This window comes from Trachymyrmex cornetzi, unplaced genomic scaffold (assembly GCF_001594075.2).
Source record: "Trachymyrmex cornetzi isolate Tcor2-1 unplaced genomic scaffold, Tcor1.1 scaffold223, whole genome shotgun sequence".
Taxonomy (NCBI): domain Eukaryota; kingdom Metazoa; phylum Arthropoda; class Insecta; order Hymenoptera; family Formicidae; genus Trachymyrmex; species Trachymyrmex cornetzi.
The window spans coordinates 3,875,657-3,901,848 of record NW_017296881.1 but is presented as its reverse complement, the minus strand read 5'-3'; the positions used below and the strand labels follow the sequence as shown (position 1 = coordinate 3,901,848).

The window sequence follows — 26,192 nt, the reverse complement described above, 5'->3', positions numbered from 1 at the left end:
GATATCCCATGGCACACCGGGTCTCGACTTAGCTGCGTTATTCGCTCCGGTTGCTTGCAACCGACGCCGCAATCTCGCTAATTATTCACGTAATATCGCTATTACTATACGCGTAATCGGCAATGCCACCAATTTCCACGTACATGTACATGTACATCCCGTACACGAGCAGTTCTCCTCTAATTACTCGCTCGGCAGATAATAACGCGCGAGCGCGCGTCGTTCGACGCGATAATAAGAGCCGGCCGACGCCATTATTTTTCCCTCATGCTCGTCCTCGGCGGAGGACTCATGGCGAATTCCCGGCTAGCAAAAGGAAGAGGGAGGAAACGAGGGAGCGAACTGGAACGAGAAGTCAGGGCATTCAGCGTGGCTAATTGCTCAAATCATTAAGAAAAAAACATGAAATCTAAGCCTCGCCTCGTACAGTGGGAAGCCGTAGATAGCGATCGGCCGCGTTGTATACCGTAATGAAAATAATCACGGTAGTGCGGCAACGATAACTACGTTTCGAGCCAAATTTATCGCGGTTCGCCGCATTCTCTCTTTCGTTTGTCCTTGCGAGCGAGTGCGTTAGATCCCCGATACACATTCGTGATTCCGATCGCGATGAAAATCACCCTGCCAATTTCAATTTCGCATCGAACTTCCGTTTCACATTCAAGACTGTAAATACAAGTTCTGTTTCTTCTAGCAGTATCTCTTTTCGCAGTTAAAACGTAACAAGCATATAGAGGTATATTACAACTCTTGTCAATTTATGTATATGCAGTTCTGAGCCTACTGATTTTTTTTTCTCCCGGTTACCGTTTATGATCCCGCGAATCCACGTGTACTCGTATAAACAGATCATTATACACATGGAATGCTAATCCCACGAATGAAATTGCAAAAAGTAAAAGTAACGGCCCTCCTCGATTACTCGTTATTCTCACACTCGACTACGGAAATCGAATAGAGATCGACGAGTCACGTCGCTGGCGCGAAATTCGTCGCGGTGCGAAAATACCGCGGTGAAAAGTAATAAATAAAAAAAAAAAAAAAAGAACGTAAGAAGAAAAAAAGGCAGGAGGATAAAGAGGGGCGAACGCGCGGAGGAATAAGAAAACCGAGGAGTGCGGCCGCGCATTTGCGTATTGTTATGTTAACGCTCGCGCGAAGTAACAATCGGCACCAAGCACAATGGCGAAATCCCTGTTGAAAAGGGGGCAGGGAGGTTGTGGAAGCCGAAAGCAAGGGTTGGGGGCAGAACCGGGGGAGTGCGGGACGGGAAACGTTATCGCATTATCGTATTGCGGCGCCTCGTTGCCGGGACTCTCGCTTTGCCCTTACGTAAATTCCTGCAAACAAAGATTTACACCGATACAACAGTGAGCACGGTAACGCCGTCCTCCCTGTTGCTTCCTCTTCCTCACTCCTCCTTCTTCTTTCCCTCTTTTGCCCTCCATAGCGAGATTGCGAAACCATGGAGTCGAGTAAACGGGAGGCGATGTCCACCGCCCACTTTAATATTCCTCGTTTCCATAAAAATATGACGTTCCTTGAGAATCTCGAGTCTCAAGACGAAGATTTACCACGAGCCGCTTGACCTGCGACGAAAATCGACTTCGATAACGACAGATACGATGAGATTACACGTCGATGCTTGTCTCTTATGGAATAAAGAAGCTACTCTCTTGTCATCTTTGCATCGTAACAAACTTGACGTCTAATGTCTGCAAATATGACAATCGAATACTGAAAATATCGTAAACATGAAAAGACAGATTCTGAATAAAAAGCCTAGAGACAACAATACTTATTATTTTAGTCAATAGTATAATTTTATTTCTTACGATACATCACTTATTGTAATATCTCAAATATTGTTCACAACTACAAGAGTAAAAGTCTAAAAAAAATAGACGAATTTTTATAACCTTTGGCTTCTCATTATATTTTCTTAATAATGCGTTATAATTGTTTATCAAGTGTTTCGAGTCAGGGCGATCCTCCTCAATCGATGTATATATAGCTGAGGCAAAACATACAGCCCCTGTGTTATAAGGGGTGGTCTCGGGAACTGAACGAAGAGCGGCGGGGTAGACGGGACGGACGGTGGCGGGTCATGGGTGGGTGGTGAATATGCAAATGTAATTGATATTACTTTTTAAATATTCCCCACTCTACCCGACAGAGAGGGGCCACCCGTCTGTCGCTCGGTCGCTCGCTTGCAGCAGAGGGTGCGCCTGCTTTATACACTCTTACTCTAAGTGCCTTTTACCCCCATGCCGACAGCCTCCCACCCTCACCCGTTCGGCTGCAACGTGCGGCAGTGGCCCCGTAAGTAAAGGTAATTAATAGACCCCGAAGACCTATCGCGAGATTTCGCCAGATAAGCGGCGAACGGGCTATAGTTACCGGTGGACCGTGGCAAATTATCGCGTCTCGATAATTTGCGAAATTTCACTTCTGCTGGATAATTCCTTTTTAATTCTAAATTGCATGATTTCGTAATAAAATAACATGTAAAAATTAAAAGAAAAAAAAAATAAAACAAATTTGTGTCGAGATTAATACAGCTGCTGCATAAAATTAATGTAAGAGTGATGATGCAAAAAATGTGTAACAAGAAAATCATGCAATCTGTATAATATTAGTTAAAAAATAAATATTAGATTCTTATAATATTTATTTTTAGAAATGACAACAATTGTTTACGATTCGAATAAAGTCTACTTGTTGGAACATCAAAATAATTATGTAGTTTCGGTACGTCTTACTATATGTAAGTCTTCGACATACATATGCACACAAATATTATAATATATCGTATTTTAATTTAATTATTCGTCTACCCAGATTGAAGAAATGACGATAAATAACGTCAGCTTGCTATTTGAGTAGACTTTATTCGAATCGTAAACAATATGGTCATTTCTAAAAATAAATATTAGATTCTTATAATATTTATTTTTAGAAATGACCACATTGTTTACGATTCGAATAAAGTCTACTCAAATAGCAAGCTGACGTTATTTATCGTCATTTCCTCAACCTGGGTAGACGAATAATTAAATTAAAATACGATATATTATAATATTTGTGTGCATATGTATGTCGAAGAACTCTTAATAATAGTTATATACAATACAATATGCTGATTCTCGGAATAATTATGCAGGAATAGAAATGTATAATAATTAATTTATCAGGTGCGATATGGAGTTTATAATAGGAATAATTAATAGATCAGAATACCTGATACTCTTATATCTGCATTCGTGTTAATAGTCATAAGGGATTTAGCAATTCCGATATGAGCATTACTCTCGTTCACTTTTTTAATCCGTCGTTCCGTCAAACATCATCTCTCCCCCTTCCTGATTGATCTAATTCTAGCTAGTAGCAAAATCTACTAAATTATCATACATTAATTTGCACACAATGGACAATGAATTTATTAGTTAAATGCATTGCGTTGACGTTACGCTAATTATAATTTATGGTGCAATAATAGACACGATGTATGATTGTCGAATGGAATGCAAGCGATATAATAATCAAGAGGCTACGACGAATCATTGCACAAAGATATAAAACCGCTGTTTACTAATTAACACTTCAACTGTCCTAAATGCTGAACATTTTCGTAATTCTATTATTGCATGTCGAAGACATCACTATCAAATTAGAAGTCTTGATGTCGATTAGATTAACATATATAAATTATACCTACAGAAACAAATAATTGTATTTAATTTTCAAGAATTAATTATTACCAATTCTAAAACAAGAGCCTCTCTTACGAGTTACAATATGTCTTATTGAAATTTTTCCATTAATCTTTCTTCGACTCTTTAATAAATGTAATATTATGAGACATTCTCAGAAGAATTCGTAAATAGAAAAGATGCAGATTATAAAATATGTGCAGCAAGAATAGTTTTATTGAAGTCTAAACATTTATCTAGATCTGAAAATAATTTTGTCAGATCAAAATAATCATTTAAAATGCCCAAACTGGTTACTAGAATGTCAAAACTTTTTGCGGCATTATTCATTGTGCTTGATTGTACTACATAATTATTTTGATGTTCCAACAAAATCAGATCTGTGTGTCCAGTTAAATTTTTTAATACTTCAGCAAAATCGTTCTTTCCATGTATACACTATACTTTAGCACGATTGCCGACGGCGAAATTCTTCTAGCAAAACATGTCTCGTATACACTAACTCGCGGCATATATATATATATATCAAATACCACGAGCAGAGACCCAATGAGTATCTCTCTCCATAAATCCACCCACTCATGCATAACAGTCGCGACTGATAGACATTAAGTACCTTAAATAATTCGGTCGTGTTCGTAAAATCGCCGCGTTAAACATCGCCGTATACATTATACTTCAGCACGATTACCGACGGCAAAGAAAGAGCGATCGGTCGCCACATTAATTCGTCGTACAAAGATTGTTAAAATCCGATGATTAAAAATTCTCCCGAGAATATTCGCTGTTATAATATTGTTATAAAGGTACATTGTACATTCTGCTGCAAAAAAAAAAGTAATTCTCAGCAAAGACACTTAATAACATTATTTCCTTTTAAAATAAAACTTTATCAATATTTAATAGCGAATATTATAACGAAATAGATTGAAAATAGATTCACTCAGAAAATAGTGACGAATAGGATATTTCTTACATTTAGACCTTAAGCATCAAATCCACGTCTATTAATAGTAATATTTCTCATGATATAATCTCGTACGCAATAAGGTGTTATATCTTTCCAAATATAGACAGTCATTAGAATACAATGCGATCGTTCTTATATCGATGAAAGTAATCCTTTTTCCTGCAACTTGCTGCAGTTTTACGCGAATCCTTTCGAGGAGGTGTCAGTAAGATTTACGATAATTGGCTAAACTGTTGAATAATTAGCAAGAAGTTCGTATATAACGGCACGCGTTATAAAACTCTACGAGTCTCTCACGATCAGCATTCGCTCAATTAAATTGACAGGACAAGTAAGTATGACTTGGGGGTCGCAATAACGAGCGCGTTTTCGTAGCGGTAAAATAGTGTAACTAGATGCGACCTGTTGTGACATGAAAAATTTATGCGTCAAACTCGTACGTAAGCGAGTACGTAAAGGACTGAAACTACGGCCCGTACTCGTTGAATAACGAATGGCGAAGGAGTATCGTAAAGATTTATGACCAATTACGTGGTGATTTGAATTCGCGGCATTTAGACAGCCGACGATGATTAATTAATTGGCCCAAGCTCGCATCGCGATACGACGGGTTAATTGTTGTTTACGCTTATTATGCGGCATAACATTATCGCGTTTGATGATCGATAAAATTTCGCGCACCGCGCCGGCGGTTTTCGACGATTTTTCGACGAGAAACGAATGGCGAACGAGCGGATTTATCATTTCCCTCTCTCCTTTTTTTTCCTTTTTCCTTCGGTTCTACCAAATAAATGCGGAATTAATTTGTAACGAATTCGTCGACGATCGATGATTATTATGCAGAATTATACAAAATTACCTCGATTTTCACGATTTATTTTGTTGCCAGCGGTGTGTAATATTGAAATAACGCGTGGAACAGACGCCATGGTCATCGACGACGTAGGCGTTCGCATACAAGCACGGTGCTCCATCGAGCGTGCACACCGTCGGTGATTATCGGGCTTCCTGTCGCACCATTTCAAAATGGTGGGTTATCTAATGGTCTTTGCGCCACGCAATGGCGTTCACTTAGCGGGCTGTAAATCGCATAAAGAAATCATTTCTTTCCCGCAGCATCGCGTTACACGATGCGTTCAGGAAAGACTGATCGTTCGGCCGATACTACTTCGCCTGTCGCACGAGGAATTACGCACACATAGATACGTGCGTGTGGCTTATAGATGCGCTCATAATTGCACGTCAGCGCGAATATAGAGGCAGCGAGTAATTATCGCGTTTCCTGTCGTACGACGCGCGCAATGGCGAACGGCGCTCCAAAGATGTACACTTCGCCATTGCGAATTCGCCTTCGTTAAAGCGTACAGATGTTACGTGAGATAATTCGCCGCGATCGAAAATTAACTCCATCATCATTTTTCTCATAGAGATTTTTTCTTTTCTCAAACTAATTGCCGCGTCCGATGAACAAGGAGAGGATCCGAACGATAGGACTTAAATCAATAGGCGAGATGACCTATCTCATAATTACGCCGGTTATCCTTCTCGCTCTATCCTCGCGATCTCAATAATTATTATTGTCGGCGGTGTATCTCAGTATCGGATGATAACCGGGTGCGATGTTTGCCGATGCCGCGCGATGGAATTTTAATTTCCGCCACGGTGACGTGGGAAATTGAAATAACATTACGTAAATAATGCACGCGCAATAGTAATGCACTTTTACCGTCATAATTCTGCGCACACAAACGCCGCAGTTGCGGACTCTGTGTGCATTCGGCGTGTTCCTATTTTTTCGAAAACGGAACTCTGAAACTAACGTAAAATGATTAATATTGATAAACAGCCTTCAATAAAACACTTCATAAATACTTAAAATAACCGCTTTATAGATATAATCCCATTACTCGGTTAAAAGCTGTTTTCATTATTTAATGAATAAGGTTAATTAAGCTTATCTTAAACTTCAGCCAACTTCAACGAGTGTTTAAAGATAATTCCAATTATTTATATACTCTTTTTTCATTTATATACTATTTATCTCTTTTTTTTTTGAAAAATGATCCTCGTGTGTCTAAGAAGATTATAATCGCATGTGAAAGAAAATTAACAATTGCGATCGATGTGATCTTCTTACGGCTCTTCAAATCCTTCAACCGCTCCGGAACCAATTGGCACAAATCGGCGTGGCGATGCGTATCCGGTGCGAGCCCCACATACCGCTGTGACACCTATCTAACGTTGAGAAAGTAGCTAGCCTGAACAAGCCCGAGCGGAAATCGCTGCAAATATACGTACCGCCATCGCGAGTAACAACACAACAACAACAATGACGACGCGGGGTCGGGGAGGAGGTGACGGTGGAGCATTCGAGCACCACTATAACGTGGTGCGCACATAGGTCGCACACCCACACGACATCGTGCACACCGTGCACGCCGTGCACACGTACGTGTGTACGAAGTTGCGTGCCGCGGGTAATTACCGGGTTTCGCCGTGGTAACGCACTAGCGATGGCGGATCCGCCTGCGTATAGCCACGGCGGGATTCAAGCATTCGGGCATTCGGGCGACGCCACCGGCACACACGGTGTGTTCCCGTCACACCGTTGGTTTCAACGCCAATTAAACACCCGCTTGTCAAGGAGACCGGGGGCCGTGCACGAGGTGTGAGGGGGCCCGCCGTCGCCGCCGTCGCCGCCGTCGCCGCCGCTCGATTCCCTGCGATTCGCTCGCTGTCGCACGCGATGCGTTACCGGGCGTTATTATTACGTGTCATTGCCACCCACGCGATGGCGGTTAGAAGAGAACGCGGGAGAAATCTACGTGGGAAGAGAACGCGCGAACTGCAGATGCTTAGAATCTGAGCTGAATTGTGACACGTGTCATACATGCATTGCGTTATACATTCTTTGTAGTATTTCAAAAACTGAGAACTCCCTAAAGCTGAGAAGAATTCCCTGAATCAAGGATAGAAAATATATAGCGATAAAGTATAATAAATCTTTCAATGTCACAATATCCGTATCAGAGATTGAGATTAAAATTGAAATTGACTAATCAGAAAAAGATCAATTTAAGTTTAGTAACTTTGCTTTAATTAATCAAATTCAATATCTCAATCTCAATCTTAGTTTCATATAAGCATAATGCGATAAAATAAATTATATTTGTATGTCGCCTGCAATAATTATTTCACAGGTTTTTCTCGGTGTCTTCAATTGTTATCGTATTATATTTCGGTGGCTACTTTGAAAAATTCAGGTGACTTACAAATTCATTAGAAAGTGCATATAATCGTAAACGCGAAAATAGTCATAGAAGAAATGGGGCTGCGAAAACATCGGTGCAGATTTCCTTCGCCCGCTATCACGTGGCATAATTTTCCAGACCGGAAACGTCTGAAGACAGAATAAGTACGCGCTTGTTTAGATGAAAGGAAAGGCGGTAGCCGTGCGTTTCGCGATACCGGGGATTGTCGTAAATCCTCGGACAGGCCTCTGGCGCGCTGCGTGCAATTAACGCTTATAACGAAAAATATGCGGGGAAAGTAATATCCGCGATAACGGGCCGCGTCGCGCGCGGAATAAAATTTGCCCCGCAGGGAACGTTGCGACAAATGTCGTTCGCACTGCGTACGCGCTCGTTTCCAGTGCGTATCGTCCAATCACGCCACGCACCTGGATTTTTCCAGCCACCCCTGCCGTGCCCAATCGCAAGAGGGAAAAATTGTGAATGCATATAGGTCGCGGCTGAGTAGGCAATACTCACGATAACAACCGCTGTGCGTGCCCCGATAAAAAAATACGTCGTAACGTGTGTGTCGGTCGTGTACTCGCCTTGGATTTACGTGTCGACAAAGAGGGGAAAAAAAAAAGGAAAGAGGAAAACGTTTCTTGATAACGCGAACCGCAATTGTTCCGCGAATCGTTAGGGCTGCTTAAGTACGACGACGTAGCGGTGCTTGTAATTGAATGGAAAATTATTTCTCGTGCCGCATTTTTCTGTCGCATTTTTATGCTCCATGATATTATTCAATTTAGATTATGACATTTTATGCGAAGCTTCTATTGCGGTGTAACAACCGCTTGTCGCGATTACGCGCTCCATTTATGTCTACGTAATTTTTAGCGATAACTTGTGGTTTTTTAAATATCTTCTTCTTTTATATTTACAAACTTTTCTGTATACACACATTCGTACGAAAAGCTTTAATCAGAAGATTATTGTTTATTACTAGATACATCGTACCTATAGGGTCATTTTATTTTATTTTTGTTATAAAATATTAACCTTTTTTTGATAAAGAAAATAAAAATTAAATTACTTTTATGATTAGCGATTATTTATATTCATAAATCATTTAATCCTATGAGGATCCTATCATGAACACTGCATTAAACTCGCGCTTGTGACAAGGATGTAAAAAATTGTCAATTTCGGAACGTGACACATATGCTAGATAAGTGGTTATCGCTCAACTGACAGCAGATACTAAAATAAGACCACCTTTTACCGGCGATTTGTACCTGTCCAAGTCAACCAATCATCTTACTCATCGTCCTCGACATGCCAAATTCACCGACATGAAAACTTTTTCCATCATATCGTTATCTTTAATCTTTATCGTGATCTACGACGCAAAGCGATGTCAACATTGTCAAAGTACCTTGGCATACTATCGTTAGAAAAAAATACGTCATACATTTTACCATACAATTTTATCGCTTCACAGAATTCTTCAAAAAAGACCAAATACAATGAGCGCAAAATTGTAAAAGTTCAGTACCTATTAAATTTTAAAACATACCACTAAACACAAAGTAAAACATTAGAAACCTTTTTTTACAAACGTCAAATTTATAAAGGTAAAAATTATGAAGGCAACAATGTTTACAAGATGCTTTTTGAGATAAAAATTGGGATGATTTTAAAATATAATACTCTTCTGTCACGTGTTATCTTTCCAATTTTAAAATATAGTATATCTGTCACATGTTATCTTTCCAATTTCTATATACAGACGATAACGATAAAATTTTCAGCAAATAGATTCGTAAAATTTTTTAAGACACGCTCGATAAAACGGAAGTGAAAGCGCCGCAATGAAGATTCGATGGCATGACGACATCTCGGTAAATTAGCCTAAGCACGGGGTAAGGGCGACTCTTCTCGCCCTCTGACAATCAGCCCCCCGTGGCTTCGGCACCGTCAATTCAACGCTAGTTTTAATCACGTCGCAGTCATGGGGCGCTGCAGCAGCGCTATCACCCATGGGACCATTTCGTCGAAACACCGGACCGCTCGCGGATTATCCGGACTGCTTTATTAGCGCCATTCGTGTCTTCTGCTTGCTCTTTTCCCCGACTGCGAGACGAAAATTATAAAATGCACGCCTCGCGTGCCCCGTCGATCGCGGATTGCACGATCGCGGCGTGCAATCAACTGCGGGTTAAAGTCGCGGTTTTACCGTTACAATTGGAATACCGGCAAATTATAGTCATAACAACGAAACATGCTTTACTCACAGCCACAATTTATGTTTTTATTCGTCACGTATCAACGTGTCGCGATATACGGTTGCCCTTTATGATGGTTTTTTAACACCGTCGTGACCTTTCACTGTTAAACAACCACATGCTACTCTTTCTACCTCGATAAGAATTAAGATATAATTCTGAATTACAAAATTATATTTTTATTAATGTAATATTGATTCTCTTAATGTTATCAATGCCATATTGTTTATCAAACATATAGTCCATTAAAAAAGTCACATCATTTATGCGCATATCACGATTTTCTTTAAATAAAATATTTACATCTACGCGGAGTTGATTTATTAAAATTAATCCTTATGTAACGCCAATGAATTTTTTTTGTTATTTTCTCATCGACTTAATTATATTAGAACGATTTAGAAAAACGACCGGCAAAACACACGTTACAAGTCTTGGTATGACCTCTCACATATTACAAGCAAAAAACCGATACCTCGATATAGATTCCATGCCCGCAATCATGCTACGAGCTCCGCTTTCGACGCAGAGCCGTTTATGATTCGATTTGCATGTTTGATAAGATCCGCATTGCTAGGATAATGACCGTTAGACCTTAAAAGCAACGCGTGTGACGTTAAAGCGGAAATTACGCTTACGAGCACAGATAATAATCGTTTCCGACAATGCTTACAAACGTCCTCTCTTTCTCTTTTTCTCTCTCGTTTCAGGTTACGTAATATCCAAATCCGAGTTTTCAAGCATACACACTTGAGGCAGTAATGTATTTCAAAAAGATTTATATGTTTCGGTTGTAAATATATATTAAAAAAAAAATACATATACGTACGGATTGTACTTTTATACCGAAATACAATAATACATCGCTTATTTGCTATAACAATGACACAACTCAAAAAACAAAATTTTCTAGAAAATAATTTTGAATATTTTGAATCGTTAAAATTTTGTAATATCAATTTAAAAACACAAGTTTAATGTAATAACTGTTTAAAGAGGAATAAAAGTATATTCTTTTAAAGTATATTTTTTTTCTTTATATTCCTTCTCTTTTTCTGCAAGCAAAAAATGAAAAAATGATAACTTTTTAATTATGTCGTTGAAGCAAATGAGAATACCTAGTAATATATTTTCGCATATACGCGAAAGACAATACACATTGAAAGGAGAAATAAACGTTCGAAGGCTCAATTATTCAAGCTAGGAAATCATAATCAATTTACAGAAGAAATCGTTATTCCTATCTAAGTAAGACGTGTCGATATTGCCAATGGCACCCTCGCAATCGAAGCCGTTTGGCTTTTCCTACTTGACGTCTTGCAGAAAACGCAACCGCATTCGCGGCGTATCGTGGTATCTTGATAATCGACTCTAGTTCTCTCTGCGTGCCACCACCCATCCTGCTTACCTACCTACCTACGCAACAACGGAGATCGTTGGTCATGTCGCGATACGACCGGTAGATAAAGGTGGATGGTCGATAATTTTTTTTTGCGCACACGACGGATTCTTGCATAAGAGGAAGGCCGCGCACGCTATCGCGGCGGATCGGCGTTTCGCACGCTAATTACCCATCGTGCCTGGCAAATGGCTTCCGCGGGTTACTCGGGAGCGTGCCTGCTGATAAGGCGCAAATTTTCAGAAATCGACGCAGCAAGATCACAGGACTGCCTTCGCACGATAACGTAACTATGTCTTCAAGATACCGTAACTTCGTTTCAACAACAGACATCACCCGACCGTTGATAACGGAAAGTTACGATCACATTCAATCTCTGATGCTCCGATTTTATGAATAGATATGCGTTGATGCATAGATATTATATAGGTTTTTATATTAGTTATAAAGTTGTAAAGTTTTATATAATTTTTGTGACAATCGCGGTTTCACGAATTATTTTCTGATAATAAAATATCTATTGTGCTTTACAAATGAATTTATTTAGAAATTTTATCGGTTTTCTCCGATAAAATGACTTAAAAAAATGCAAATTATTACCTAAATGCTCTTGTTCTAATTTACGTATATCGGTAGATCGCAATGTAATGCGATGCGCGTTCTACAACGTCGAATTAAAATACGATGCTTGTCGAAGAATGAAATGAGAGCGATACTTCACGGTTATCTCTTCGAAAGCGCTTCAAAGACAGACATTAAAATGCACTCGTTATCGAAGTTTAGCATAACGTTTAAAGTTCAGCGTTTGATATTTAAAGAAAGTACCTTGTTACATAAAAGTCCATTATTATGGGAGCTTATCGTAGATAAGTCTCGCAGTTACTTCTCGAGTAAAAATAAAGGCAAAGACAAAGATATGAAATTTCTACCTGAAGACTTTAAAGTAATCTTTTCAAAGATGACAACTCATATTTATAGTAAGGAATCTCTTAATCAACAAACGTTTTATTTTAATTTAGTGCTATTAAATAAATAAGAACCCGATTCTTTTTTGCATAGTTTGAAAGAGTTATTCAATTTGTCATTAATCTCTTCAAGAGAGAGATTATTATAATGGTTAATCTCTTGAAGAGATTAGTCAATATAATAAATTCTTTCTCGTAAATCGACTTCTAAATTTTTCATTGCCGACGTTAATCTCGAAACTGCTGTACTGAATCGAAACTTAAGATCCACGTAAACATACGCGAAAAGAAGGTACAGGTTATCGAGTCAAATATCATCCCCGAAACTCGTCTTGCCGTTACAGGGAGGATTTCGAGGATTTACGAGTATTTTCTCGTACGGTTGACGCGCGCATCATGCAGACAGCAGTCCCGTCGCGAACCAGCCGCGTCGGGCTTCTTTATTAAAGCCCAACCTCGGGGCTCCCCTTGGCCCCACGTGCCCAAGCTTATCCCGGAGAGACCTTCCATCATTTTAAAGCCCGCCGTGATAAAATTAGACGGACAATTTCATCCGAAGACCTCGAATGCCGCGATCGTGCGGGAAGCGTAGGTAGGTGACGGTTTAATTTCATGCCTAGGGGTGATTCGACGTCCCTCGACGTACGCGAGCACAATAGGCGCCATGTGCCTATTGCGTTAACAGATTGGCCGACAGAAATTTGAAATAACTCTATTACTATTCCCAGCCTATGAAGCGAATTCCGGCAAATTTTTTCGAAGACACTAAATATCGAAAAAAAAGAGCTGACTAAAAGATATAAATCATCCATTGCAAGTACGAGATTATGTGATTTAGATAATTATGTTCAAGCTTTGAACGTAGAAAACATTTCGTGCCACATATCTCGTTTCTGCAAAACAACATCCGTTATTACAATTGATAATATTGATGAAAATACCGCGATGGATAAGAATGACAAGATTCGTTTATATTTATGGCCGCCTGTCGCCTTAAGCTTTCTTGTCAGAAGTGTAGTAGCGACGGAAGTGACATTTATTGCAGCACAACGTGTGCAGCTTGAAGGAAACACGGAAGGTAAATGAGGGGACGCGTAATCGTGATATAACTTAACATACATGAAGTGCGCACCTCGTGACATAGTGTGGATTTAATGCTGCACAGCAATACGAATAATGACTTGAGTCTCGCGTTTACTTGGAAAAATACAAAACAAGAGATTAGTTCGATAAAGCGCGTAAAATTTACGCGTTAAAGTTATCTCCTTATAAAACCCTGAAAGTTTAAACAAATTACGGTGATGTTGCATATGCACAACAAATAATTACAATTAACTGTTAAAGAACGAATTGTATTTTTAAAATCTTACAACTCTTTTCCTTAAGTAAGATTTGTTTATAATTCATTATTTTTCGTTATGTTCTTTGCCTCAAAAGATAACATTTCCAGCATCACTGTTTCAGTGACTTTTTCATCCCGAAAGGTAGAATTAAAATTGAATTAATAATACATTTCGGTGTAAATGTATGTAACGCAATAGCATAATCCAAATGACTTGATTCTTCGATGATATACGTTCTGTTTCCATAATCTACGCAAATCTATATAATCTAGGAAACTATCAAACAGCGTTCTGATGAGCTCTCGTTTCTCGCCCGGCTCGCGCATGAAGACAACTTAAGAACGAACGAACGGGCAAGCGCGCATGCATTCGCACACGTGGAATAATAATTAGCCATCGCCGGTGCTGATACACGTTCCACACAAATGACGTGTCAGGTGCAGCTGTTGCGCATCGTTCCGCAATGCGGGCCAATGTACCTCTCCTTCTTACCCCGCGGCTCTCCTTTCCCTCGCTCTCTTTCTCTCTCTTTCTCTTTAACTCACCCCAAGCTATACCGTCTACTTAACTTCGTTCCACCCTTTGTCTCATGGTTTCATAATGTCTCCCCCGGCAATCTCGGGTCCCAAAGTGCGAACCTACATGCGACGCGCGATCGCGTGCTACTTGTCATTAGACTCTCGACGGACCTGAAGAACGACTACAACTATACCTATATACTATAATGTTCCTCACCTCGTCCACTGTAGTCTCTCTTCTATGGATGAACTTCCTGCCTTCATAATTAAGAATTATGCTTGCGACTTATACATCAATTTTTTACAATGAAGTAATGATTAATATTTTTTAATCTTGGTTAAGTAATAAAAAGAATAAATATACAAAACTGTTTGCTCCGAATTGTATATTATTTGAAAAATAATAAATTGAAGAAGTCTCAACACTCCTATCTTTTACTAAATCTTTTAGATTCTACTTTGCCTCAAAATTATTCTACATTTATTACAAAGAAAAAAACATTGAGATAAAAAATAGCCTTCTTGCATTACAAGAAACGTGTGTGTTTTTATAGAAGAATATAATTTCGTTATTTGGAACATTAATAGAAAGAATCCCACGTCCTGAAAGGATACCTTTCAAGAAGCAGCGAGCCGGACACGAGGAATACATGCGGTTCATACTCCAATTATGAAGCGGCACTAGTTGGAGCATGTCTCGATCGTGCCGCTGTTCCGATCCGAAACAGTTAGATCTGATCGGATCTCATGGGTAGCGGACTAACAGGAATCGCCGGCCGTTTTCGTGGCAGGACTCTATCCGCGAGGGAGGAGATAAAAGAGCAACCGGCAAACGGGCAACGGCATTGCGGCATAGGTCGTTCATTACCCCGTTGCCCGTAATCGAGAGGAAGACACGAAGAACGCGCCGGAATAGAAAAAGAGGAGGGTAGGAGGAGAGAAAGCGAAATGGAAGCCGTGGCTTCCCACGGCGATTCGCGGCGGCCGTCACGAATCGCATGACGACGTGACGGCGACGATGGCGACCAGTCGTCGAGGACAATACGTCTCCCTTCCCGAACTCGGTGCCGTTCCCTCCGACTTGTTCTTAGCCGCATCATCGACGCTGCATCGCCACGAACACAGGCAGCGAGACGGTGCACAGAATGCCGAGGGGAAGAAAGAGAGAAGAGAGGGGTGATGTGGTGAGAGGGGAAGGTCTCTGGACGCTTCTAGCCTAGATCAAAACCCGTAATCACGACGTAATAATACCCGATCACGGAAGATATTGCACATTTCTCCGGAATCACTGCTATTCCCAGGGAAGATGCCCCCGTCGGGGTTGTTTGGGAGGTCTTACTGTTCCCCGACATGCAATCCCGAATTCGCTATATCTCTTCCTTCTTCGCCAGCCGATTCTTACACGCCGCTCGACTTTGCCCTGGGTCATATCGCCGTACTCTCTCCCCTTCCTGTCCTTCGTACCTGTACCTATAGTACCTGTAGTTTCCTTTTTTCTGGCTCGTGGCTAGCGATTACACGCCTTCGCGGAAGACAGACTAATGCGTTCGCACCGTCAACGATTTCATTTCTCAGATAAAACGATTTTTCGTAGAAATGGTTGCTCTAGGCCTTGCGAAAGTCCTAATATATATGAGACCTCTATTCAATGTAAGTTGAAAATCTCAAAGACTTTAAAGTCGCATGTAAAATTATATATACAGACGTGAAATAGAACGTACGTCCAAGCGATATAAAAGATACAGATACTCTTTGATTATGTGTACAGTAATAAATATAAAAGAAAATAATATAAGAGTCAAAAAAGAAGCAAAGTAGAAATCGTGTATACGTCATCGTGCTCTTGTTAATGTATTGAATTATTGGAAATTTAAACGAGAAATGGGAACATCTCTGCGAGCAGTCTACAAATAGCGTTAACTACCCGCAAGCCACACATCCGACTAACGTAAGTGTACAAAAATGGAAAGCCAAAGTTGGATCTTAATGAAGTTCGCGATTGTAAGATACGCAAAGTAATCTAAATATTTAATCTAGATTAAATGGAGAAGACAGGATGAAGATAGGAATACAGACAGACAGACGGACGGACGAGCGGATGAGATATGGTTGGCAGGGGCAATGCGGGTTTAACATTGTACGCTTTTTTACATTGTAACCGAACAGTTCGTCGGCCGGCTCGTGTACCGCGAGTTCCAAAGCCCCCGGAGCCGTTGGGCCCAAGATGGGCCGGTAGCACGTAGTGACGGAGGCCGCGGATGGATGTAGGCGGTGGAGCACACACGGGGAAAGAAGAGAGAGGGAGCAGAGGGGCAGAGGAGAATTGGAAAACAAGGTGGAAGGGTGCCCCGAGCCAGCGCCGTACCATTAATCATCAGGGTAATTCCATAGATGGCTCTTTGCTGTTCGAAGGAGCGAGCGATGCATGCCAAACTTACCTCGTTCGTCGAACGACCAGCGAAAAGACGCATTCGTTTCTGCATTTTATATCATCCGTGGCGCGTTTTTCATATCGTGCTAAAGTCTAGACTAATTAGAAAGTAGTTCCGTAAAAACCAAAGGGGAAAAACGCCTCTATAATCATTCAATCTGGTCGATTAAATTTTTCTCTTAAACCGGGAAAAATAGATAGATTAAGTACTTTGCACATCGATGGGATATTAATTTCTGCAAATAATTTATTATATTTGACACTTATATGTTGCCCATGTAATTATTCTATCTGCACGTGTGTGTGTATGCTATTCTAATATATCTATACAATCACTCTCTCTCACCTTGTTACAAAATACACGCAACAAGACTGCCTGTCAATTTAATCTCGAGCCGTGTATTATCCACGTTCTTTTCACATCTCCCGTATATTTATGCCATATTACAGAATATTAACGACACGCCAGCTTTATTAAGATATTGCAGAATCGATAGTACGTACCCACGTTAATCGAATAAGAGCCAATTAAAAGGAAAAGCGCTAGATTTTTTTACCTACATGATAGATGTTATCTTTCCGAACTATAATTTACGATTAATCAATATTTATATTCTGAATTGAATACCTCCATCTTTTCTTTTACTTTGCTTCATCACCTGTCTTCTGTGAACTACGAACTCGATCTTAATTTATAACCGTCACCAAATGTGCCATTCTATCAATGTGATGAGCAGGATAATTGCAACGGAATTCTATCGTGATTAGATCTTCCGAAGCATTCGTTAAACAATGTCAAATTTCACCTAGCTAAATTCTTGACCAACAATCCGATCATCACTGGCCGCCGATCGCACGGAACACCGATTGTCGAACATGAAGTACGAGTTACGATTCGCGGTCCGAAGTGACGGGACAAAAATGAAAGGGAGAATGGACGGTGAGGCAAAAAAAGGGCCAGCTCTCGGACCTGCGGAGACACGGTGGCCACCGAGTCGCCCGAACGATGTCAGCAGTTTAATCAATGCATTTAGCCGAATTCCCGTCTGGTCCAAATAAAAAGCGAGACAGGAGGTTAAACGCAAAAAACGCTGTGCGCGCGACGAGTCTCGTTCGGCCCTCTCTCGGCTTCTTTTCGCCGTGCTGCAAACTTTTGGGACCTCTACGACAAGCCTCATGGTCCCTCCTTGATGTCCCAAAACTCCCAAAGTCGTTAGGTATTCTGCGAGCGTACACTGCTGTCCTCCTCTTCGTCCCCCCCTTCGTCCCCCCTTCGTCGTATCCTCGCGGGAGGAAGACTCTTCTTCGAATAACATATACGTCAGCCATGAAGACGACTACGAGACGAAAACCGGTGGCTCCACAAATCTTCGAGTTGGCCTTTCATTCACTGTTTCTTCTTCTTCCGTCCTTCCGAAACTGTCCGTTACAGAATACTGTCTCGTCGAGCGACGTTATCTATCTATATTTTATTCTTCGTAATTTCTCCTATTAATTTTTGGCGTTTTCAATGCTAACGAAATTAAGGAGATTTAACCTCTTTTAATTAAACTTCGATATTATTCAAATTTCTTTTAGTAAACTTAGTGGTTTCTACTTTCATCATTAATAATTTTGTTTAACGCTAAAAATTCCTTAAGAAGTTAATATTTAGTGAGAATCTGCTTACGTCTCGTTTTTAAATATTAAATATTTTGCATATTTAACGCTAAAAATGTAGATACAAATGTTTTGTACATATCTGAAGCATAACTACGTATCCGAGTCATTGATAGTCAACGAGTCGAGCATCCTGTCCGAATCTACTATCTCGTTAAACATCTTCTAACAGTGGACCTAAAGTTGTTTTGTGAAACGTGACAAAGAAACCGACGGAGGTAAAAGAGATGTCAGAAAGCGATCTTCCCTCTTTCCTTTAAACTTACGCGTTTTGTATTAAAAACATATGAACTCATAAATATCTATTCTATAAGAAATATACACACATCAACATTTTTTATTCTTGATTCTTAGTCATGGTTTATGTATACAGAGATAATATATGAAAAGAAGAATCTTGCTGTTAAAAAAATTAGCTATAGATCTGAAAGTAATTTTGTTGACTCATCAAAATGATTATGTAAAAAACTCAACCAATGTAGCAAAAAATTTTGACATTCTAGCAACCAACTTGAGCATCTTGCATAACTATTTCGATGGTTGATCAATAAAATTGTTTTTGATCTATATTTAGCTAAATTTTTAGATTTTCAGCAAAATACTTTCCGTATAATTTTATGCATTGAAAATGAGACGTAAATAAAGAGTCAGAGATAAAAATCTCTCAAATTCATATAAGTACCTAATATGTATATATATTTCATAAAATTCTCTTTATGTTTTTGATACATTATAAGTAAGTGATCATTTATAGCGTTTTAACATATTTCCAATCTTCGCACATGCAGTATAGCCTTCGAGCCGAAAAAGACAATTTCCATAGCATCGCGCGTGTAATCTTATTTATGTCAAGTCTTCAATTTGAGGGCGGAAACTGAGCGCAGATGCAGGTATACGGTTTATTTGCGCAACGAAAAGCAAAACGCGATATTCTTATTGATTTATCCTTTTCATTATTTCTTTTTTTGTGCAGGCGATGGACGCGTGACGCCGCGGTCTGACCGCAAGCTCGTTACGTCTGTCGGAAGTATAAATCAACCGCAAAGTTATTCCGCCGTGCTGTCGGGAACTCCCCGTAGGGCGCCTCGTTGGAAACTGCTACCACCTTCTTGTCCGCGATATCGTTCGCGCAGGTACGTAAGTCTGTCTCACGTGATCGCGTCATAAGCGATTTATAAAAATCGCGACGACAGGCAGTGCGGAGTTAGCGTGACGATTCTCCGTCAAACCTGTCGCTAATTTTCGACATGGAGAAAAAAAAAGCCCAATCTCCTCCCACTCGTTCTGCGTCTATTTTTAGCATTCTCGACTTTTCTCTCTGAGGTACCTTATTTTATTCCAAAAGAGGTGCCTCGTCAAAATGAACGGAGTCATGCAACGCTACTCTGTTTAATGGCAATTAATATGACTTATCGCCACCGCGGCGCCATGGGATTTTGCGGTAATTATAATTTACGGCCACTTAGGGCGCGTATACATTGATAGTTTTAACTGTATTTTCTTTCGATTATCTCTCTCGCCCAGGTCGTGTGCATGCACGCACATCGGCGCAACGAGACACGGCAATAGCGGTGCCCTCATAACACCCTGAGAATCTAATTGTAAGGTTGCCGCGCGCGAGAGCAGGTCGCATTTTCTCGATAACAAAGACGTAAGTAATGATAATGTGGTAACGACCCCGGGGCCGGTACAGTTACTCGCAACGGCACGCGGAGAAAAAAAATTATTTCCTAACTAATACAATCACAAGAGATAAGACGTGGTTATAATAAGCCCAACATTGTACCGACGTAATACATAATTACCGATCCGGTGAGATCTGATAATCGTTACGCCGGTAATTGGCACTGGCAAGAATAACATTTCTCCGATGGTCCCGACGTTGTTTCTCACGAGAAACGTTCGAGGAGCATCTACAGTTTACGTTCGTTTGACAGAATTAACTTTTTTTCTTTTTTTTAATTCAAAGTATAGATATATCCGGCTGCTAATCCTAACGGATCTACGAGAAAGGCAAGCATATACGGCCGAATGTATTGCGAGCACGCGAAAGGGCGAAAACTTAGAAAAGTCGAGTTCCGAGTAAACCCGGAATCGTAGGATAATCCAAGATGATCGCCTAATAGCTTTAGGAAAGAATCGACTGGGGATGACTACTTTAAATTACCATAAGCCCCGACTCTTTCCAGTTAACGAGCGGAAGAGACGAGACCCCAAAAGTGTTGAAACTAGCCGTCGGAATAAGGGGAACGACAAAAATCGATGATGATACTGTGCACCGATATTATTATGAAAGAGAAGAGTCTAATTCTATGTAATAATATAGGGAAAACAGTAAAATCAAGAAAAAAGTTCGGTCGATCTACACAAATGGTTTATAAACATTATCTCTCAGCGGTGTTCATCGTCTCAAATTTGCTCGCAGCTAAGCGTCCACGTTAAAAGAAATAATTTGGCGATGCAAATTTATACGTTTATTGCTTTTTATCGGTAATATATAGAAATTGGTAATTTTCTCTTAGCTACAAATTCTGTATTCTGTGTTCCGAGAGAAAGCGCATGGGGGCATCTGATATATATCCTATATATACTCGTTTTAATAAATAAGTACGCGTTGACAAAGCAATCGTGAGATTGGCTTTATTAATAAAATAATTTTTATTAATTAATTTATGGATAAGGGGAGAGCTCGAATAATTTCTCAGTCTAGTCGCAATCGCGGTGAACAAATATAATGCAGATCGATACACATCGTAAAGCACCGTAGACACGGCAACAAAACAACATTTCTCAGTCTGCGTCAGTCCAGAGACTCTCCTACGATTATATCAGCTATCCTTCCGTGTGCTAATAATTATCTCCCGATTTCTTCTCTAATTTAACGGCGCATATGTTACACGCGTAGCGTTCCGGTTACGCACCGCTAAAATCTAAGAGCCGCGCCTCCTTTAATTGGCCCCGAACAAGTGATTTACAATTGTAGGAAAAGAAAAGAAAGTATCTCGTTTCTATATCACGCTTTTCCCATTGAGATAACAAATAACGAGTATTTAATATAATATTAACGCACACGCGTCTTAATTACGCGTCTGGCCGCCTCTCTTTCTCAAGCGCGGCGCGGTACAACCATCGCGGAAACGTGCCAGACGAATATTTCATGAAACTCACTGACGCACGCAGATGAGATACTTATCACAGAATCAAACGAGAAATTCACTGCCTCTCCTATAAAAAAGACATCCCTCTTACCCGAGTCCACCGAAAGTCGTAAAATGTCCAGCACCCACGTAGAAACTGGTATCACGTACCGTCGTACTAAGGCCGGACCTTTTGTGTGCTCGCGTGTATATTATCACGTGTGCATACAGTCGCTACCACAAATAGTCCCGAGACTCTTGTGTTTCGATTCTCGCGTGGCTGTTCGAAGCTCCAATCTCGCTTTAAATCACGGAAATATTGGATAAGCACTTGGCCGAAAACACAGCCTGCCACGAAACCGTCCCGTGATCTTTACGAACTTCAATTTTTGCGAAATTGGAACAAGGCCATACTAATCCTACCGCCACTAAATCTTTTTGACAGAATTCACGGCGATATTTGTAATCATAATGAGAGAGATATTGTTGTTGCGGTTCTTCCATTTTCCTATAGTCTAATTTATTCCATTACGTCTTTCCTGTATATGTTTTTGTTATAAATTCTCGGTGTAAAAAAAAAAATTTTTTTAAATCCCTCTCCACATAAAAATTTGTTCGCTACTGTTCTCATTAAAAAAAATGAAGGCTTATTCGCGGTTGAGACTGTACCATATACATGGACGTTCTGTGTATGGCGTACGTGCCTGTGTCGTCCGTCCGTCCGTCATGAGTGCGTGCGCGAACGTCCGGGCTCGTCGACTCGTCGGAGGATGCTCACTAGCTCGTTCACTTTGCTCGATCATGGGACAAAAGTCGAGCCTACGTCTCGTGGGAACGCAAAAGTCACGCTCGCTCAAAAACCATGCGTCGTGCAACACGTATCAAACGGAGCGCAAGCGGCTTTATGGCGACTCGACTGAAGCATCGTTTCAAAGTATATACCAAACGCTGAAAACGTTCTTTGAAATTATTAATAAAAACTGTAATATATACAACAATGGTCAGGACTCAATAGTTGAGTGAGTACTTGCTGTTGTCGGTGCATTCTAAAAAATGTCGGTGTGGATTTAACACTATGTGGTGTCTGTATAATTCTCACCGCATTGGTGTTGATATTAATATAGTGAGAATTACATAGACACCGTAAGATCTTAAATTCACACCGATATTTTTTAGAGTGTATATTCTAGATCATCCAATCAGACCTTCAGTAGACTAGAAGAGTACGCAAACAGCAACGAGTGCTCACTCAAGTATTGAGTCTGCGCTGAACGCGTCTAATAATTACATTTTTATATACACAATTGTAGATACATGAGAAAAAAAACAATATATTGATAAATCTTACTGCTATGGAATTTTTATCATTTTTTCAATTTAATGAGTGAAAAACAAGGAAATTGACTTTAAAGAAATTGGCGATAAAAAAATTACTACCAAACAATAAAACCCATAAGAAAAATGATGACATCAAATTTCTATTACGGTATGTATTGCGCGTTCTAATAACACTCGGCTATTAAAATCACATAAAATCAGTTCGATTTGCAAAGACACGTACCTACCATTCTCATTATCGTAAATTCACGTAGCATCGATAATTCCGGGACTGATGATGGTGAGAAGGATAAGGATTACGATAAACGCGGTAACGACGGTATAATTAACTTGCTTTTTCTGCGCGTGCAGTCAATAATCGTCGCAATCAGATCTCGATTTCATGCGGGTACATACGAGTATATTCGTGGTGCATCATGCGCGAAGCCTTGATTATCTCGTAATTCGTGAAAGTATCTCGCGCTTTTACGCGAGGAGAGTCGCGCACTGGCTGGTAATAGAGACACCGAGGTATAATCCGCATCGCTTATAGCCGCGTCGTTGGTCAGGTGCATCGGTCTCACTCTCCTGGCTGGATGTGCATCCTGACACGGTGCACCTGTCCGCGCAGGCTGCCCCGTTTTATAGAAGGCTACTTTCTATATCGCCGATCTATCAAATTGGCCCCGGCAGATAAGAAATTAGGGGAAGCGGTCGTACCTTAAAAGCGCCGTGACGGGACATCCCCGGCTGTTATTTAGCCAGCGTCACCCTCGTCTCTCGCTCACGGAATTTTACGGCTCTTCAGTTCGATATCACCTGCTGCTGCTCGCTACCACGAAGCAGCGTCCCTAACCGTTGCTTAAGTTATCATCACTTCCTTGAAACTGCGTCGATTACTTCTTAACGATTTATTTTACACGGTGCATATTATCGGGATGATTTCAGAGGCTTGAAGCGGAAGTGAACCGAATTCTAATTAATCTTAATCCCGTAATTCCTAATAACCGCTTTTTGTTGTGAGAGAGATTTTATCTCGCGTGTTTTTCTTGTTTCTCCAAACAAAAGCGTGCAGCCTGCTCGCTCGTGAATTCCACGTTTCGCGCTCGAGGAAACATTTAAACGTTCGAGACATTCACGAGTATTTACAGAAGGAGTAAAAAAATAACTCGACGGCACAGTGGCGGCAGCAATGTCTTAAAAATGGAAACGCACGTTGTGGGATAATAACTTGATTACGCGGCGTGTTTTATCAAAAAATCGTAAAGCAATTAATAACGTTCATTAGAGACGACCGCGCGCGCGATAATAATTCCGTTTGATAGGTAATTAGACGAGGGAGCGAGTAATTGCATTAATTGAGACCGAGACCGAGCGCACGTTGCGCAAAGCTTGGCTAGATATATGGAACCGTTCCACACGCACGCCGCAGCCCGTAATCGTTCTAATCGCGGTTCTTCTTGCTGGAAATACCTCACCTCGCCTTTAGACTTGTTCCAGAGCCCTTTCGCCCACACGGCGCTTTTCTTTCTTCCTGCGAAAGTCACGCGAAAAAAGTTACCTGCCAACGATCCATAGAGATCGCTAACTTTTGCGCCTAGCATCGTGTAGTCGCTAACGACCTACGGCGTCCCATAACCGTGCTTTGAATTATGTTCTGGTTAAAACATTAAAATAATTTACATACACCAAAGTACGAATAAATTTTATCCCCATAAAATATCGCTATAAAAACTATAATGACCGCGACAACTAAAATTCAATTAAATGTTCTGATCACCTGCTTACATTTAATACCGCAAAGTATTCAACACACATGAATGAAAAATGCCATATTCGATCATGGTTCTTCGTACTTAACATTCTTGTGAATTTATATGATTTCTAGTTTAAGTTAACTGTGCATCAATTATTTATTAAAACACAGTCCTAAATCGAAGCTGAAGTAATAATATCATAAATTAACTTGACAAACAATTTAATATTATTGCTTATTAAATAAGCATCTTAGAAAGCTGTTAATAATTTAAGATGCTAGTAAGCATTGAAAAAAATTTTTTAATATTCAATTTAAATTTAATTTTTATTATACTGAAACTTTATCAGAACTCATTTCACAGATCTCGACTATTCCTTTACATATATTTGTTGTTTGAATGATAAATACTATGGGATACATCCAGCAGTACGATAAACACTCGTCAAGATTATTCCCGCGAGTTTCCGTTTCCCAGCTGCTCTTTTCGAAGGGCACAGGTCGCACATTTCTGGCGACACCAAAGTTCATACATGTATTTATACATAATGGAGAATCGTCCCGCGCGGTGCGTAGACACTTATAACAGCGACATCCTGGACATCTGCCGACCCTGGCCTTTTCATCCTGGCCTTCCTGTATTTTCTTTTTTTTTTCTTCCAGAGAATGTCGCGCAATAAAGCCACTGCCGTCGGCATAATATGGCAGTAAGCCCTACCGATATTTGCTATTTTATGTAACGTGTACTTACGCAATCTGCTTCATATTAAACAAACACGAAAGATACGAGTATGTATTGTAAGAAGAAGCGAGAAAGCAAAACTTGATTCTCTGTTTCGAGGACGTTCATTCACTTTTCTTCTTATTTCATTCCGAACGTCGCGAGTAATAAAGCAAAACATTGTTTTATAATCGATCTTACGATTTAATGCCGGTAGAAACAGGAAGATCCGTATACCAGTTAAAGACATTGTAAATTCTACACCGGATACTATCGTAATCTTTCAACCAAAGTGATCGAAAAAAAAAACTCTCGCATTAGCATAACTAGATATCATTATGACTTAATCCATCCGTAAACGTACATAACGCGTCCAAAGCAAGATATCATCATGAAGCTGACGAATTTGAGTAATGGCGGTGATCGAAAATATGTTAATGTCAATTGAAGGGGATTAATGAGAACGCCAATAATTTATATCCTGTTGTCAGTACATCTCGACCGGATTTTAAAACAACTTGATCGACGTCTACCGTGGAGATACCGATAACGGAAGAATGTTAACGTCACGTCATCTCTACGCCGTCCGCTAATCATACGTGCGATTAATTAACATACTTAGATAATTTATTAACGTCGAAACACTTATAATACGTTCTATAAATTTACGCTGTTCGGGCGCTTATTAACGACCGTAGTTAAACGTAATTACGGTCGGAACGTTTACGCACAAGTATCAATTACC

The 26,192-nt window shown here is 40.2% G+C and overlaps 1 long non-coding RNA gene across 1 annotated transcript in view; it reads left to right on the top strand.

Moving 5' to 3' along the window:
• Window positions 1-26,192, top strand: part of LOC108760238 (uncharacterized) — a 155,881-nt gene that overhangs the window by 79,364 nt on the left and 50,325 nt on the right. Inside the window, exon 2 of the long non-coding RNA XR_001940076.1 lies at window positions 19,490-19,649. This is a non-coding gene — a long non-coding RNA (uncharacterized LOC108760238). The remainder of the gene's footprint in view (window positions 1-19,489; window positions 19,650-26,192) is intronic.